We start from the raw sequence: 19022 nt of genomic DNA on the forward strand, positions 1-19022 counted from the left end.
TAACAGAGCACAGAGCCAGGTATGAGCACTTACCTGTGCCCCTGCTGTGTGCTAATAAAGAAGGGCATTCTAAAGAATGGACAGAATCTGTTCTCACTAGGCTATTTTTGCACATGTTCCAGACTCACCTGCCTTCTTTCAGCTTGTCTTGGGTCATCTTCTGCCTTCTGGTCCACCGCTGCTGCCACTGAGATCCACTGCAGGGGAGAAGCGCTGGTATACAGATCGGTGCCTAGCAGAATCAGGCTCCCATTGGATTGCAACAGAGCAATGGGAACTCCTCCTTCAAACCAGGGAGGATTCTCATTGGTTCACTGAGCGGTGGATCAATGAGAATCCTCCCTAGCTTCAGGAGAGGATCCCCATTGGTCCATTGCAATCCAATGGGAGCCTGAAGCTTCTGCCAGGGCTCCAATCTTTATACCCGTGCACCTCCCATGCAGTGGAGCCAAGTGGCAGAGGACCCAAATTGCAGCAGTATTAGCCGCCTGGATACACATCGGTGAGTAATGTACTGCAGTGGGGCACAGAGTATCCACTCAATATATTCTGTGAACGCAATGTTGTGCATTCGGCGTAGTGTGGACCTAGCCTTACTGTTCATTTAAAAACTAAGCTTGTCCCAGAGCTTAAAACATATGAAATAAAATATTTGTGTATTAAATCATGTCCTGATTTGTAGTACAAAATCTAATCTAAAAAAAAAAAAGAATTACATTACTACACATCCCCTTTAAAATCTGACAGTCACAGGCAGGACAAATGTTTTCCCCACACCCGACTGTTATAAATGGATCCCAAGGGACTCTCCCTGCCCCACAGCTTCCGAACGCCGGTCACATGACCGTGAAAACAACAAACCGCATTACGGAGCTTGAAATATTGTATCTGGTTAACATCGCTCCTTGAAACATGCATTGTTAATGAATTTTGCAATTATAGGAAGTCCCTGGAGTAATGTGGTTACTATCTCAATCATCTGTTTGAATTACAGCTTTGCTAGCTGTGGAGTTTTCTTTGGGTCATTATATCATGTTATATTATGTCACTCCATCTGTCAACTGCTGTCACTGCAGACATGTAAGACGGGATCCTCGACCATGACTGTCATTCAGCAGTAAATTTACTGCAGATGAGTTGTTTGTAGGACTTCCTCTATGTGCCTCCTCTATTGTCCTTCCTGTTTTGGTCGCCGTGTGTGAAGAATCCCTCTAATGTATCCTTCTAATTCAAAGGGAAAGCTTCCTTTAGCAACACAGCAGAACAAGAGTAAATAGGAGAGCTGGAGTCAGAATTAAACATCACAGGACCTTCATCGTGCTCAGACTCCTGAGAGAGGCGCTGTGCAATATGTATGTCACTAACTCATCTCACATTCCATAAAGCTGAACTCCAGCATATTTTACTTTTTATATCCTTGTTGATTCCACTGACCTTCTAACATCACTGGAAAAGCACTGCTCTATCTAAAAATATACACTACCTCTTATCCTTTTTCGTTTTGGTGCAAGTGATTATGTGACAAAACCCCCCTCCACTACCACTGAAGTGGTGCTCATACCTTCCCCGGTGCCTTATCTGAAGGGGCATGTCCCACGGTGCAGCACAGCTCCGTTTTACCATAGTGCCTCCTCTCTGCAGTTCCCGGAAAATGCTTTTTGTAAATAGGTACCAAAGGTAATGGAATGCCTGGCCGCCTCAGGGCTTTCCACTACCATAACCACTCCGCTAAACCAGCCCTTGCTAAAGTAAGTCTCATATTCTGTGCTCTTTGGATATCCAGAGTCTCGCACTGTTAGCTCTTCTTTTACGTCTGAAAGGACATTTAATCTTTCCTTGTACTATGGTTTACTAGAGACGTAATTGCCCCAGGGCCCCAGAGCCTGTTAGGGGTTGGGGTCTCCCTAGGTGTCTGCTCCTCCAACTTAACTGAGCTCCATGGGGTCCCTGCAATGTCTCCGGCAGTGTAGAATCTCACCTGACCCAGCGGGCTTCTCTTTCAATCTGTGGTATTCCTCCATGACCAGAGGCAGCCCTGTGAGGATGCAGTCGGGGAATGCACAGAGCCATTGGCTGACAGAGGAGTACATACACTGAGACAGGCGAGACGCTACTCTGCTGAAGACATTACAGGGGCCTGAGCACAGTTAAGTTGGGCGGTGAACTGGGAGGGGGACAGCAGCCGGCTCAAGGGCCCTGTGGGAATATTTTGCTACAACAAAGGGCACTAATCCTGTGGTAGTGATGTCGCGAACCTCCGATTTTCGGTTCGCGGAAAGTTCGGTTTGCGAAAAAGTTTGTGAACACAAAAGGCAAGGCCATGCCTGGCTACATATCCTTAAGCAGTGGCTGGATGGTGTAATGGTTAGGGGCTCTGCCTCTGACATAGGAGACCAGGGTTTGAATCTCGGCTCTGTCTGTTCAGTAAGCCAGCACCTATTCAGTAGGAGACCTTAGGCAAGTCTTCCTAACACTGCTACTGCCTATAGAGCATGCCCTAGTGGCTGCAGCTCTGGCGCTTTGAGTCCGCCAGGAGAAAAGCGTAATATAAATGTTATTTGTCTTGTCTAATTTTTCTTTTGGATTGAGCATAAATGGTACATGCTAGGCTAGCTTCTGCTAGTAGTGTTGGTGGTATAATGGATATGTTACTTAACTACCATACACTGAGACCTGGGTTCAATCCCCAGCCACGGTATGTACGCTGGCTTTTGAAATACTGGAATTCCCTGGCAGAAGAGACCCTCCTACCGGACCGGAGGGAGGAGGGTAGGAGGGAGGAGAAGCCTACAAGAGGCAAATTAAACTCTCCCTAGCAGAGTGTGTGTAGCAGCTGTCCCTTAGCTAATTAGTATAGGCAGATGAGTGAGTCAAATGGCTCAAGGACATTGCCTTGTATAGGGGGGGGTGGGGCTCCACCAGTGAGTGCAGTCTGATAGGCAACAATGTGCCTGCTGACTGTGATGTAGAGGGTCAAAGTTTTGCTCAATAGAGCATTATGGGGTGAATTGAACTTCCCGGAAAGTTCGCCTTTGGCAGGCGGCCGCAAACCACCGAAGTTCGCTAGGAACCGTTCGCCGGCAAACCGTTCGGGACATCTCTATCCTGCGGCAGTGGCATCATTGATTTTTTTTTTTTTTTACAGCCATTAAAGAGACTCTGAAGCGAGAATAAATCTTGCTTCAGAGCTCAAAGTTAGCAGGGGCATGTGTGCCCCTGCTAAACCGCCGCTATCGCGCCGCTAAACGGGGGTCCCTTCACCCCCAACCCCCCCCGCACGACTTGGTCATACATTTGGTCGCTCCTGGAGGCAGGGCTAACCGCCGCAGCCCTGCCTCCAGTCGCGTCTATCAGCGGCGCATCGCCACCTCTCCCCCGCCCCTCTCAGTGAAGGAAGACTGAGAGGGGCGGGGGAGAGGCGGAGATACGTGCTGACAGACACGTGTGGGGCAGGGCTGCGACGGTTAGCCCTGCCCCAACCAGGAAGCGCTCCCCGGCTGTATCCAGGGGCTTTGTGGGATCAGGGACCCCCGTTAAGCCGCAGGATAGCGGCGGTTTAGCAGGGGCACACATGCCCCTGCTATTTATGAGGTCTGAAGCGAGATTTATAACAATCAAATGGTTAAAAATGTATCTCCCGTGGGCAGTGGATGCCTCCAAGTTCTCAGATATGCACAATATATTTGCTTGTGGCTTTGTGGAGTTCCGTACAAGGTACCTCTTCTTACCCCTCCCCCAAACATGAAACAAAAATCACACTACCGATAAGCATTTATGTGTGAATGTGGTGAAACAAATATGAGTAGCATCCATGGTTTTGTTGTAGTACAGGAGGTGGCTGAATGGATCCATTAACCTCCTTAGCGGTAACCCCGTGTGTGACACGGGGTAAGCCGCCGGAGGGTGCCGCTCAGGCCCTGCTGGGCCGATTTACATAATTTTTTTTTTTGCTGGACGCAGCTAGCACTTTGCTAGCTGCGCCAGCACCCCGATCGCCACTGCCGCGCGCCCGATCGCCGCTATCCGGTGCGCCGCGCCCCCCCCCCCAGACCCCTGCGCTGCCTGGCCAATCAGTGCCAGGCAGCGCCAAGGGGTGGATCGGGTCTCCCAATGACGTCCCGATGTGGGAAGCCCTCCAGGAAATCCCGTTCTTTGAACGGGATTTCCTGATCGCCTATCGCCGGAGGCGATCGGCGGGGCTGGGGGGATGCCGCTGAGCAGCGGCTATCATGTAGCGAGCCCTCGGCTCGCTACATGATTTAAAAAAAAAAAAATAATAAAAACTGCTGCGCTGCCCCCTGGCGGTATTTTTCATACCACTAAGGGGGTTAATCAGTGTTCTGCTGTTGTGCCTGCTTGTATGCACATACTTTCACATACATGTCACTGCATAATTCTTGAGGTTAAAATTTTCCAAGTTATGTTTTTGCAAATTTTAGCGTCAATAAAATGTATTGTTCGAGTGGTACATAATTTCACATTACCTGATGCAATGTAATGTTAATATGTAACAGGGATAACACAAGACTTTGGCCCATACTCATGAAAGCCCTGTAAAGTTACCATGTGCAGGGAGTGGACGTCAATGTTACTGTCACTTACAATGACAAGGTAGAGCATGTTACGCAATTAGTTTGATCCCTAAGTAAGGCAAGCATTAGAGTTACTGTATGTGCACTATGCAAGTAGTGTAGCGCACATCACCCTAGCGACACCCGCTTTACCTAGGTAATGCTGGTCGGGCTACTTGCCCAGTTGTCCACTGCATGCTACCCTGTCACTTTAAGTATGCTTTCAATGTTTATTCCAGTCTTCCTTATCTAAGCAAGTGAAAAGAATAAAGGCCAACAAGCAATGCATTGCGCTATTCAAAATGCTATTGTAACATTTAGATCTGCAAACTATCCGGAAAAAAAACAGGAGTACCAGGGTGTCATGTCTGTGTGTTTTGCACAATGTACATAGTTAGGAGCACCCCAAAGTTTGTTTTACTGCTCTCCAGTTTTCAAAAAATGCTGCTTACTGAGGCAAGCTTCTATTGATTTCCACTTATTGGCCACAGCTCCATGTGATGGGGGCAGACTGTTTCTCTGTAACCAGCCTCTCCTGAGCACTGCGTGTTGTTGAGACATTGGGGGATAGCTACACCTCACACTGCCATAATGGTAGTTGGGTAGAGGCATAAGCAATGACCCCCCCATCTTTAGTCTCTACACTGTATACACAGACCGCTGTGGTGAGCACTCCTGACAGTGAGGCTCTCTGTTTTTTACTTTCAGTTTTAATAATAAAGAGGGACACATCCTTTTACATTGTTCACAGTGCCTATAGGGCTTGTCCTTAACGGACAATAGTAACATATAGCACAGAAAGTTACAAAAAATTATCATTAATATTGGATAAAGGGATACGAGAACAAATATACCCATTTTTAACTTAGATCAATGGGCATAATATAAGCATTATATAAGTGGCGTGCCCACATTTGTTTGCTCTATAGGATACTCTAAATCATCATATACTGTTTAGACACTGGAATAATATTGGAGAATATTCAGGAAAGAACAGTAAAGCTGCCTTTGTGCAGGGAGTGTACAGTAATTTTACAGGTATTCTCAGCAGTAAGGTACCACACATTGTGCAATTAGCGTGACTCCATTACCTGGGTAATGCTCTTGCCACCACTGTATTATGTGCTTACCATGGTGACATGCTCCTTACCAGGTAACAAGGGTCACGTGTGGTACCTTACTGCCAGGAGTACTGACCCCATTACCTGGGTAATGCTCATGCTACAGGGTACCACGTGCTTACCATGGTAACATGCTCCTTAGCAGGTAACAAGGGTCACGTGTGGTACTTTACTGCTGGGAATATCAACAGCTTTACCATTCTTAACTGAATACACCCCGTTATATCATGTATACGACTCAGTGCAGTATAAAAACACAAGTTGGTATGGTGGTCCCTTAGTTTGCTGCACTGAGCCTGACGTGTCATACAATATTACGCTTGAGGCTGTAGAGTCAATTGAATGGCAGTACAAGTGAGGCGTCTTTTGTAATGCAGTGTTTGTCATCATGTAATGGGTGTATTTGCTATTGCAAAGCTTTCTCTTGTAGGGTTTTGTACAGAGTCTGTGTTGCTGAGGTGCCGTGCTTGCACAGTGCTTCTTTATGCTTTTAATCTTTAATAAAAGTCTGAAACATTTTTACTCTGTTGCATGTCGGCAGTTATATTTATGATATTGTTTTGCATCCTTCTTTGCAACACTTTTCATTTATTAATCTTATTGGTGCTGTTCACCACTATGTTGACAAATTCATTTTGAGCTCGTACTTCTGAGAGCTGATTGTAGTTCATAGCCGGTTCAATGCAGCATTCTTCAAGAGTTCTACTTATTGGTATGCAGTACCAGAGCCCGGGAACTCAATTCAACAAGAGGAGGATGATGGCTGAGAAGAAGGAAAGGCAAACATCTAGCAGGAGGTAAGGGCCGGAAAGAGAGGAGAGTCATAAAACTCGGGATAAGACAATCACCTAACGGTATAAAACACACATATACTGTGCTAAGGAAATGAAAATCAATAGACAACTAGAAGGGGAAAAACACATACCTACAAAGAACTTCTAACCGTCTCTGATTGGACAAAAACAAATTTTAATCTGTGCCTTTATATCACTTTTCACTCCAAAATTGTTTCTGTTTTATATCCGGAATATAGATTGGTAATAATAAATGTACCTCATAGCCAAAACATAAGGAGGTAAAACTTGTGGTCAGAACTATGATGAAATGATGTCATCTATATAGGCCACATACAGTGTGATAAAATGTGCCATTAGATTAGTGTTTTACATTATGCTTTAGTCATGTTGTGTTATGAGTTTTTTTGATAAAATAACACCCATACTATGAGCAATCTATAGATATTCAAATCATTTAGCTCGAAGGCAATGCAAGAGACATATTTACCAGAAAAAAAGTACCTTCTATGAGCAAATAATAAAGTTGCAATCTCACTGCAATGAAGTTGCAAAAAATTTAATATTTATTTATCATCCAAAAGACATGAACAAACAATTAAAATCAATAAAATATTCCCCTAGTGCTGCTTATAACCAGAATTCCTGAATAAATATCCCTATAATATGTAATATCAACTCCAATATGGATGTAAACACTAATAATGGTAAGCTGAAAAAAGTGCACACAGTGCTTGAGTAGCAATAGATGGGGTAGAACAAACCACAAATGACATTGCTGAATGCCCAAAAAGTCAAAACATTAGAAAACGACCCCGAAAAAAAAAAATATATATGTGAGCTATAGAAATGTGGTGGAATAGATATGTGTGTGCTTAGCACATATATACCTTCAAAAGTGCCAAAAAATCCCTACAAATATAGGGTGATATCTTGCAAAATGAGGGCATGCAGCAATGTTAGTAAAACACCATATATGTAAAAACCTGTGAACAAAAAAAACAAAATAAAATAGCAAAATATTGTGGCAATGATGACCCAGTGAAAAAGAAGAACTGTAGCTTACCACGCTGAGAGGGGGGGACAGGAGCGAGGAATCTGCGCCCTATGCGCTCGCAGACGGCGTCTGCTTCAATGGAGGCTGCTAAAACTCTGAACTGCGTATGCTTATGACAGGGATGTGGGTGGAGATCCTTATGCAAAACTGTGCGGCCACACAAATGATCCCGCTCCTGTCTCCCCCTCTCAGCGTGGTTCCTGTAGGTTCCAATGAGAGTCTGGATTCTGGTTAAATGAAGTTTGGACCACTCCTCTTTACAAAACATCTGTAGTTCATTCAGGTTTAATGGCTTCCGAGCATGGACAGCTCTATTTAACTCACACCATAGATTATATTTAGGTCTGGGGACTGAGATGGCCATTCCAGAACATTGTTCTTGTTCCTCTGCATTAATGCCTTAGTGGATTTTGAGCAGGGTTTAGGGTTTGTCTTGTTGAAAGATCCAGCCCCAGCTCAGCTTCAGATTTGTCACTGATTCCTGGACATTGGTCTCCAGAATCTGCTGATACTGAGTGGAATCCATGTGTCACTCAACTTTGACAAGATTCCCAGTCCCTGCACTGTCCCCACAACATGATGGAACCACCACCATATTTTACTGTAGGTAGCAGGTGTTTTTCTCGGACTGCTGTGTTCTTTTTGCTCCACGCCTAACGCACAAATAACTACATTTTAGTTTCATCAGTCCACAGCACCTTATTCCAAAATTAAGCTGCCTTGTCCAAATGTGTTTTAGCATACCTCAAGCGGCTCTATTTGTGCTGTGGGTGGAGAAAAGGCTTCCTCTGCATCACTCTCGCATACAGCATCTCCTTGTGTAAAGTGCGCTGAATGGTTGAACGATGCACAGTGACTCCATCTGCAGCAAAATTATGTTGTAGGTCTTTGGTGCTGGTCTATGGGTTGACGCTGACTGTTCTCACTATTCTTTGCTTCTGTCTATCCAAGATTTTTCTTGGTCTGCCACTTTGAACCTTAACTTGAACTGGGCCTGTGGTCTTCCATATCCTCAATATGTTCCTAACTGTGGAAACAGACATCTGAAATCTCTGAGACAGCTTTCTGTATCCTTCCCCTAAACCATGATTGTGAACAATCTTTGTCTTCAGGTCATTTGAGAGTTATTTTGAGACTCCCATGTTGCTACTCTTCAGAGAAAATTAAAAGAGGAGTGAAATTTACAATTGACCCCCTTAAACACTCTCTCTCATAATTGGATTCACCTGTGTATGTAGGTCAGGGGTCACTGAGCTTACCAAGCCAATTTGAGTTCCAATAATTAGTTCTCAAGGTTTTGGAATCAATAAAATGACAACAGTGCCTACATTTATGCACCTGCCTAATTTTGTTTAAACAATGAATGCGCGCTTTCTATAAATCCAATAAACTTCATTTCACTTCTCAAATATCACTGTGTGTGTCTCCTATATGATATATTTAACTGACATGTTTTATCGTTACATCCAACGATTTATACAGGAAAATCATGATGATTAATAAGGTTGCCCAAACTTTCGCATCCCACTGTACATACTGACCTCTGCCACGTTCCATGGAACAAAGCATAAGTCTGCCACTAGTGGTACCTGTCCAGAACTCCGGGAAAAATCACTAAAATAAGAAGAGAGCGCAACAACACAATGAAGGGTTAAAGAACTTTAAAATAATGTTTTTAAAATAGCAAAGCAAGGTATTACTGGATTCATATGGAGGAGTGGAGCAAGTGATGGGAACATGACAGCGTAGTGGGTGGAAAAGAAGCTCAAGATTTACAAAGTTCTGCAGTGACAAAAAAAATGTTTTATGTGACATTCTCTCAATTTTCACTCTGCTAAAGAGAAGTGGCCCAGGGTTTCCTTGTAAAGGGTTAAACCTTATATGTCAGCTATTCCTTGGCTTCCTGTTATCTCAGAGACCTAGATCTTGTTGTCGTGTGGTTAGTCAGTTGTTGTTATATTAAGCCACGTTTTCTCAAGGATGGTGATAATTAATGTGACGGTTGCACCTTTAACTCAATTGACAACCAACATAAGTGTAAATAAATATTGTGTGTATCTACTAAAATCACATCAATGCTCCGAATATTTTTCTGTTAATTATGTAGTTCTTATTTTTTAAAGCATACTTGTGACATAATGAGATAAACAAGTGTATATACAGAGCAAAACATGTTAATAACCAGCCTGTTTTACTTGTTTTATTTTGCTGCCTGAAAGAGTTAATTTTAAGCACAGAAGTCACAGCTCCTGCCTTGTCCGTGTCGGGAATATAGTAAACGTCACTGATAAGCAAATTACAGCCACACATTTTTTTCTGGCAGAATACAACTTCTGAGAGTGGAGGGAGATAGAAATAGTTCATGTATGTTCACTCAGGGACACTTAATAGGCTGACACTGAGCAGAGACAACAAAACATTCTATCTACTTTGTAAATGTTTAAATATAAAATAAAATCATGGGATATCTAAGGAAGTCATTTTTAAATGCAATTGTTTATCTCATCAATTTATTTTCACCTCAGGTTCACTTTAATTGCTTTCATGAAAATACTCTTTACTACTAGCATTTGCATTTGGGACTACGTGGTTAGAGCACTGAACAGCCGCATTCAGCACCATCTCAGCACCGGACAGCAGGACAGGGTGCGTTACAGTTTGGAATCAGGAAGTATCAGAGCTAAATGAAATGCAGCTGTCCAGTGCTGAGATGGTGCTGAATGCAGCTGTTTATTATTATTATTATTTTTTTATTATTATTTATATAACGCCAACATATTCCGCAGCGCTTTACAAAGCACAATAAGACGACAAAGGGAACAAAGATACAACTAACAAATGTACAGCAGAGTTCCAAGCAGCACAAATATTGTTACAAAACAGTAAACATTAGGAGGATGACCCTGCCCTTGCGAGCTTACAATCTAATGGGTAGTGGGGGACACACTAGGTAAGGGGGTGGAGGATGGATGAGGCAGTGACCCTTTGCCTCTGATTACATTGTGACAGATAAGTAAATAAGGGCTATAGAATGTTATAAGCTTGTCTGAAAAGGTGTGTTTTAAGAGTGCGTTTGAAGATGTCCAGGTTTGGAGCATGACGTACAGGCTGTGGAAGAGAGTTCCAGATAAGGGATGATGCTCGTGTAAAGTCCTGGATGCGAGCATGTTTCCACAGTTTTATTACTGATGACTTGCAAGTCGACAGCCACTGCGCCTGCACCTTGGCCACTCGCATCCTTGTTCACGCCCCCGTCGCTGGGAGCGTCCTGCGCAGTATGAGAAAACCTCATACTATGCCTGAGCAGGATGCTCCCATTGAGGGGAACGTGAATGAGGACACACATTGCCAGGGCTACACAGGTGCAGTGGACTTGCGGTAACAAAACTGAGCCACAGCGGGGGACCGAAGTTCAGAGACGGCGCAGGCACATGGAGACAGAAGCCCCAGGTAAGTGAAACACCTTTTTTTTTAGGGGGAGGGGGGGACACATTACAGGATTCCTTTAAATAATTTTACTCGGTTCATCTTCACTTTGAAGAGGAACTTTAACCCAAGATTGAACTTCATTTCAATCAGTAGCTGATACCCCCTTTCCAACGAGAAATCTTTTCAAATCAAATAGATCATTAGTGGGGTCTGTGTGGCTAATATTGTGGGGAAACCCCTCCCACAGTGTGATGTCATGACAGTTTTCTGTCAGTGAACCATAGTAGGAAATAACCGCTCCTTCCAACTGCCAAACAATATGTGCATAGAATTCTTAGTAACTGAACAGAGATTCCTTGGCAGGACTAAGGATGTCGCCACCTGTGAAAAAATTCAGAATGCAAATCAGAGAGGAAAAAATTTACAATGGGAAAATACTGACTAAATAATTTCTACAAGAATATTGTAAAAAAATAAGCAATTTTATTCATTACATAATTTTTACTACAGTTCCTTTTTAATTTATCTTGTTTATAACTGGTGTTCTCTCTTATCCTGTGTTCTGATGCTTGTCCAGTACATTATGTTGTACTGCCAAGCATGGCCTGTGTTGTGTTGTCACGGTCCCCCTGTTCCAGCAATATCACCCTTATTTTAATCTGCTGCCACGAGAGTCTTCAGAAGGCCTTGGGAGCCCAAGTGCTCCTGAAGATAGGTGGCTCCGTACTGTGCAGGCACGAGTGTGCGCTAGTACTTGCTTGCACATGCGCAGTACGGAGACACCCGTCTTCTGGAGCACTCGGGCTCCCAAAGCCTCTAGTGGAGGCACAGAGCATTTGATCCATCAGTTGAATACTGCTTGCGGGGAACAAGGCAACTGTGAGAGCAGCGGGAAGACTTATAGGACCCAGAGCCTTCCCCCTCCATAGGTGAGTATCTGTTTTGTTTTTCACTTTTTCACATTCTTCCTTTAAAATGTTGTAGTGGGTGGGAGCTGCCTTTATGAGGTGTGTGTATGGGAGTGGTGTATTATTATTTTGTATTTATGTAGCGCCAACATCTTCCGCTGTGATTTACAGAGTATACTTTATATTGTTTTGTTTCTAACTGCCCTTCAGAGGAGCTCACAATCTAATCCCTACCAAAGTAATTTGTCTGTTCTAATGCCAATTTTTCTAGGGGCGATAGTTACGCCACTGAGATCCTTTTCCCCAGTCACTGTTAAGAAATTGCCCCTTCCGCCATCACTTTCAGTTGCCGACCATAGACACTGTGCTCATTTCAGTTTATAGATATTTATTATATCAGTCCTTATAAAGTCTGCCATTTGTAGTTGCCTGGTTGTCATTTTTTTGTGGTTTTTTTTTTTTTTTTGGGGGGGGGGGGGGGTTAGTACTTGTACTAGAGTCACAATCTGACTTGGGATCAAACATCTGTTCTGTATAATTATTCTGAGTCATTCATGCATATAGTATCAAAAGCAGAGGATCAGCAAAACCGACAAGCGCTTTGTTAAAATGGAAATAAAGATGGCAGCCTCCATGGTTTCCTCTCACTACAGCTTTCCTTTAAAGTGAACGGGAATCAATTTAAAAAAAGTAAGCCAGATACTTGCCTAAGGAGAGGGAAGGCTCTGGGTCCAGTAGAGCCTTCCTGCTTCTCTCTCGGTCCCCGTTCCAGCGTTTTGGCTACCTGGTAGCAGCAATCGAACAATTTGGTCAAATACTGCTCTCCAGGGGTGTTGCTAGGATCCTAAGAGATCTGGGGAACTTTTGGGCACTCCAGACAAAAATGTGTGTGGGCACGCGCCAGAATGTGTGTGTGGCCATGGGTGAAGCCAAATTTAGATGAACTTAACAGCAGTCTAAGTAGGCCTGCCCAGAAAAATGTTGGATGAAGCCCCCCTTTTCACCATTACACAAAAAATGCATACTGGTTGCTGTGTGGTGCCATTCTGGGTGCTGTGGTCCCTCTATGGAGCATACTGGGTGTTGTAGTGCCAAGATGGAAGCTGTGGAGCCTACACAGGGAGCATGCATTGTTGTGTCTGTCCTCACTGTTCCTCCCCCCAACAGAGTAGCATAGTGGAAGGAACTACTCATCTCCTCCATCCGCTCTCCAAGTCTGGAGACATCCTCTGTAACTGGTGATTCTTCCACTAGCATCTGAGAGTCAGACGCTAGGAGCTCTAATATCTGATTCCTTCTACTAAGGGAAGAAGCCCAGAAGAGATGTCTGCAGAATCTGGAGGCCAATTGGCCAGAGATGGGTACTGCCACCCCCTGTGTGACTCTGCCTGGGGGACATCTGGGGCACCACTGAATAGATCCGGGGCACGTGCCACTGATCTTTAAGGCTAGCAACGCCCGTGCTGCTCTCTCTCTCTCTCTCTCTCTGCTGCGTAGGAGGTTTCAGAAGTCTTCGTGAGCCCAAGTGCTCCCAAAGATGGGCCGCTCCACACTACTCACACCCTTTCTTGCGCTTGCGCAGTCTGGAGCCAACTGTCTTCAGGAGGACTCTGCTCTCAAAAGGCTTACAAATTCCCCCGCAGCGGGGGATTCAAACGGAGGAGCAACTAGGCGACCCGGGAGAGGAGAGGGAAGGCTCTATAGGTAAGTATCTGGTTTATTTTTTATTTTGGATGGTTCCCAATGACTCTAAAGCGGTCTGAACTCAGAGCTTCCTCTGCTCTAAAAGATAAGCAACAGCATATTAACCTTTAAAGTAAAACATTTCTGTGTTACAGCTGATACAAATCCTGGAATAAATCTACAATGTGTCTACTTCCTCCTTTCATGGAAGCAGACAGAGGGTTAACATCAAATGATACTTGTAATTAGTCACAGATGAGGGGGAATTAGACAGGCTCTTCCCTCTAAATTCATACAGGGTTCATTCCTCTGTTTTGCTTCTGTCCTGTGCAAGAGTTCAGCTCCACTTTAAGCTGATGTCTTATCTGGCCAAACAGTTCTATTGCTGAATCCTGTGTGAATCAGCAAAATGATTATATATTAAAAAAGACATAAAAGAAAAATCATTTCTTCATCCATCTTGTACTTGCAGGGCCTTTGTACCTGAAGCAGATCTTTAGTGCTGTCTATGGAGCCGTGATATAAGCAGTGTTCCTGGTCTGGAGATAATTCGGCCAGTAAATCCTGAGAACTTTCTCCTGGTAAAGAGCGCTAAGTTCTCATCCAGCTCTAGAAACCACAGAAGTGTGTGATCTTCACGCCTAACGCTTATGGTGAATGTATTCTTGTCTCTCTAGGTTTAGACAATCTGAAGTTATTTGTTTTGCCCCATTTCCTCTTTCCAGTATACTACAGCAGGGACTTATATATATATATATATATATATATATATATATATATATATATATATATATATATGTATATATATATATATATATATACACATACATACATATATATATATATACATATATACATATACTAGCTGATTGCCCGGTGTTGCCCGGGAATGTATTTGACTGGTGTTGGCTCCGCACACTTTTCTAACCCTAACACACAATTACTCAATGACCTAGTTTGTGGGCTTTGCATTGTTTAGCATCAATAATTTTCATTGAAATAAAAAAATCTGATTGGCTGTGGCTCCACCCTCTTTTCTGATTTTGAACCCCAGTCACCCAATGACCAACTGTACCAGGTTTTAAGCTTGTGTCCTTAACAGTGCAAGAATGGCAGCAATTGAATATTCCCCTTGAAAAGCAATAAATGAATTTGGATTGGCTTTTGTAGGCTCCACCCTCTTTTATGAATATTAATCCCAGTCACCCAGTGACCAACTGTGCAAAGTTTGAGAACCCTACCGTTAACAGTGGAAGAATGGCTGCAGTTTACATGTTCCCAGTGAAATTTGTATTTGTCTCCGCCCACTAATGACCCAGCATTGCCTGGGTATGTATTTGGCTGGTGTTGGCTATGCTCACTTTTTGTAACAGTAACAGACAATTACTTAATTACTCAATGACCAAATTTGAGAGCTTTGCAGTCTTTGGCATCAATAATTTGCATTGAAATGAAACAAATCGAACGGGCTGTTTGTGTCTCCACCCCTTTTCTAAATTAACCAATAAATAACTGTACCCAGTTTGGGGCTTGTGCAATTAACAGTGCAAGAATGGCAGTAATGAAATATTTCCCTTGAAAAGATGAATTTTGATTGGCTTTTGTAGGCTCCATCCACTTTTATGGATAATAGCTGATGAATCGGCGTTGCCCGGGTATGTATTTGGCTGGTGTTAGCTCCGGCCACTTTTTCTAATCTAATACTCAATGACCAAGTTTGTGAGCTTTGGGGTCTTTGTCATCAATAATTTGTATATTCCCATAGAAATTATACAAATCAGATTGGCTGTTTGTGGCTCTGCCCCTCTCCAGCATTTGAACCCCAGTCACCCAATGACCAACTGTAGCAGGTTTGAGGCATCTGTTATTACCAGATCAAAAATGGAAGCAATTTAAATATTCCCCTTGAAAATCAGCAGGTGAATTTTGATTGGCTATTTTAGGCTCCACCCACTTCCCATAATATTAATCTCAGTTACCCAGTGACCATCTGGGCGAAGTTTGAGAACCCTTGCCATTAACAGTGTAAGAATGGCTGCAGTTTATATTTTCCTAGTGAAATTTGTTTTTGGCTCCACTCACTTTTTGTAACCTTGACAGACAGTTACTGAGTGACCAAGTTTGTGACCTCTGGGGTCCTTGGCATCAATAATTTGTAATTTACCAGTGAGATGAAACAAATCTGATTGGCTGTTTGTAGCTTCACCCCTTTTCTGAATTTGAACCCCAGTGACCCAATGACCAACTGTACCAGGTTTGAGGCTTGTGCCATTAACAGTGCAAGAATGGCAGCAATTTAAACATTCCCCTTGAAAATCAACAGGTGAATATTAATCCCAGCCACCCAGTGACCAAGTTTTAAGCTTTTGGGCTTCTGCCATCAAAATTGTGTGAATGGAAGCAGTTTATCCAGTAAAGTAATCTGATTGGCTGTTTGTGGCTCCACTCCTTTAGTGGATTTGAACCCCAGCCACTTCATGACCGACTGTAGCTGGTTTGAGGCTTCTGCCATTGTTAGTGTAAAAGTGGCAGCAGTTTCAATATTTGATTTTGAATATTTTTCTTAAAAATCAATAGGTGAATTTTGATTGGCTGTTGTAGGTTCCACCCACTTTCCTGAATATTAATCTCAGTCATCCATTGACCAACTGTGTCACGTTTGAGAACCCTGCCAATAACAGAATGGCTTAAATTAATCTAACAAATCGGATTAGCTGTTTGTGGCTCCGCCCCTTTAGTGAGTTTGGACCCCAGTCACCTATCAGGTAAGAGGCCTCTGCCATTAACAGTGTAAGAATGGTAGCAATGTAAATATTCCCCTTGAAAATCCAATAGGTGAAATTTGATTGGCTGTTGTTGGAGCCACCCACATTTCTGAATATTAATCCCAGTCACCCAGTGGCCCACTGTGTCAAGTTTGGAAACCCTGCCATTAACAGTGTAAGAATGGCTGCAGTTTATATTTTCCCCTGGAATAAAATGTAGTTGTTGGCTCCGCCCACTTTTTCTAACCTTAACATACAGTCACTCAATGACCAAGTTTATGAGCTTTGGGCTTTTTGTATCAATAATTTGTATATTCCCATTGAAATTAAACAAATCTGATTGGCTGTTTGTTGCTCCGCCCCCTTTCCAAATTTGAACCCTAGTCACCCAGTGACTAACAGTACCAGGTTTGAAGCATCTGCTATTAACAGTGTAAGAATGGCAGCAATGTAAATATTCCCTTTGAAAATCAACAACTGAATTTTAATTGGCTGTTGTAGGCTCCACCCATTTTCTTGAATATTCATCCCATTCACCCAGTGACCAACTGTGCAAAGTATGAAAGAGACCCGGTCAGTAATAGTGTAAGGATGGCTGCAGTTTATATGTGCCTAGTGAACTTTATTTTTGGCTCCGCCCAATTTTTGTAGCCTTGACCCACAGTAACTCAATGACCAAGTTTGTGAGCTTTCAGGCTCCTGGCATCAAAAATGTGTGAATGGAAGCAGTTTATCCACCAAGAAAGTCTCATTGGCTGTTTGTGGCCCCACCCCTTTAGTGTATTTGGACCCCAGTCACCCAATGACCGACTGTAGCAAGTTTGAAGCCTCTGCCATTAACAGTTTAAGAATGGCAGCAGTTTTAATATTCCCTTTGAAAATCAATAGGTGACTTTTGATTGGCTGTTGTAGGCTCCACCCACTTTCCTGAATATTAATCTCATTCACCCAGTGACCAAATTTGCCAAGTTTGAAAATTCTGAGATTAACAGTGTAAGAATGGCTGCAGTTGATGTCTGAAATTGCATTGGCTGTTTTATGCTCCGCCCACTTTTCCTGGAATGTAACCTCGGTCACTAAGTGACCACCTGTGCCAAGTGTGGGGACTCTGGCTCAATTACTGTGAGAATGGCAGCCTTTTCCATTTTTTCCATTCACTTGAAGGGGTGGAATCTGATTGGATGTTTTTAGCTCCGCCCAGGTGTGCAGGGGGGACGCGAGACCCCCAGAACATATCATCCCAGGTAGTAAGGAATCTGTATACCAAGTTTCGTTCAAATCGGTCAAGGCGTTTTCGCGTGATCGCGGCACATACATACACACACACACACACACACACACACACATACATACACTCACACACATACATCCGCCTGCCAGCTGCACCTGTTCATCATCCGGGCATTTGCTAGTATTGTTGCTCTTATCGAGCAGCTACGTACTTATAGCTATTCGAAATCTAAATTTAAATTAGGCAACTGTGACCATGGAAGAGAGGGGGGTGGGGGTTAACTTACGCATGCGGCCGTCTGATCTGATGCGCTCCATTTGCAGCACACATTGCATACCACATCACTCCCTTTCTTCCTCCTTCAGCCTGAAAAGAGAAAGTGTGGGAGTGACGTGGTATGCGACAAGTGCCACAAATGGAACTCATCAGATCAGACGACCGCATGAGTAAATTGACCCCCCCCCCCCCTCTCCCAAGTCACAGCTGTCTAATTTAAATGTTGATTCCAAGTTGATTTGAGTTTGAGAGAGGGGGGCTCAAATCTGCCACTTTGCTTAGGGCCCCATTTGGCCTTAATCTGGCTCTGCCCTGCACTCCAAACAGCTTGCACGCGTCCTATTGGACGCGTTGCAAGCCTCACTATGTGCACTTCCTAAGGAGGAGCTGTGTGGTGGTGAGGCTTCCAACGTGTCCAATACATATTGCAGAGTATATTTCCAACATGCCGTATGTGAATTTTCACTGACTTTCATTTGCTACTCTGAAAAAATGCGTGTGAAAAAAACCACAAATGAATGTGTCGGAAAAATTTGTGCGAAAAAACATTTGCGGTTTCCACACTGACAAGTGTGAACCCTGCCTTACTGTACTGGGCAGATAGTGAGAGAACATGCCACATATTTCAGTCTGGATGATTTGGTACTTCCCCTACCGGTTTTGTGAAGCACAGTGGGATGCAAAAGTTTGGGCAACGTTATTAATTGTCATGCTTTTCCTGTTTAAATCGTTGATTGTTACAATAAAAAATGTCAGTTAAATATATCATATAGGAGACACACACAGTGATATTTGAGAAGTGAAATGAAGTCTATTGGATTTACAGAAAGTGCGCAATAATTGTTTAAATAAAATTAGGCAGGTGCATAAATTTGGGCACTCTTGTCATTTTATTGATTTCAAAATCTGTAGAACTAATTATTGGAACTCAAATTGGCTTGGTAAGCTCAGTGACCCCTGACCTACATACACAGGTGAATCCAATTATGAGAAAGAGTATTTAAGGGAGTCAATTGTAAGTTTCCCTCCTCTTTTTTATTGTAACAACCAACAATTTATACAAGAAAATTATGAGGATTAACAAGGCTACCCAAACTTTCGCATCCCGCTGTATTTTTGAGTATATTTCATATTTACTTGCTTAGTTTTTATTTTATTGAATAAGACACTCCGGATTCCCTTGGAGT

General features: G+C 43.2%; 1 protein-coding gene across 2 annotated transcripts in view; it reads left to right on the forward strand.

Moving 5' to 3' along the window:
* LOC137520979 (tenascin-R-like) overlaps nt 1-19022 on the forward strand; it is a 1317931-nt gene that overhangs the window by 71331 nt on the left and 1227578 nt on the right. The window lies entirely within an intron of this gene.

The sequence above is a fragment of the Hyperolius riggenbachi genome, chromosome 6 (genome assembly GCF_040937935.1).
Source record: "Hyperolius riggenbachi isolate aHypRig1 chromosome 6, aHypRig1.pri, whole genome shotgun sequence".
NCBI classification, from domain to species: domain Eukaryota; kingdom Metazoa; phylum Chordata; class Amphibia; order Anura; family Hyperoliidae; genus Hyperolius; species Hyperolius riggenbachi.